This window comes from Camelina sativa, chromosome 1 (assembly GCF_000633955.1).
Source record: "Camelina sativa cultivar DH55 chromosome 1, Cs, whole genome shotgun sequence".
NCBI lineage: Eukaryota > Viridiplantae > Streptophyta > Magnoliopsida > Brassicales > Brassicaceae > Camelina > Camelina sativa.
In genome coordinates, this window is record NC_025685.1 from 14,517,057 (window position 1) to 14,517,600 (window position 544).

Sequence of the window (544 nt, forward strand, 5' to 3'; positions counted from 1 at the left end):
TTCTCCTCCGACCTCGTCCTCTCTGGTGTTCTTCTTCCGACCTCGTACTCTCCGATATTCTTCTTTCAGTGTTCTTCTTCCGACCTCGTCCTCTCCGTTATCCTCTCTAGAACCCAAAGGTAAATCTTCTCGCATATGATTTCTTCTTCTCTACTTTTGATTTGATTTTATTTTGATTTCGTTCTTGTTTCGATTTCATTTTGCTTTCGATCTATCCTTTCGTTGTGAATTAGATGTCCATTTTATTTCTTTCTAGATGTTTGGAGGCAACGATTACACAAGATTCCTGTCGGATCAAGGTTTAGCCACTCCCACTACTTCAAATCCCTCTCCCACTGCTTCTAATCGTCGCCGTCTAACCTCCGGTGCCTCCAGTTCTCACAACCCAAACTCCGGTTCTCAGAATAGCCGCCGTCCAACCTCGCAGCACCTGCCTGTCACGCCTCCATATAATACGCCTTCACCATCTCCCATGCATGGTGGCTCTGCGGCGGATCCTGAAATTCCTGCGTCTCAACCCGCGCTTTCCTCGTCTACAGTCATG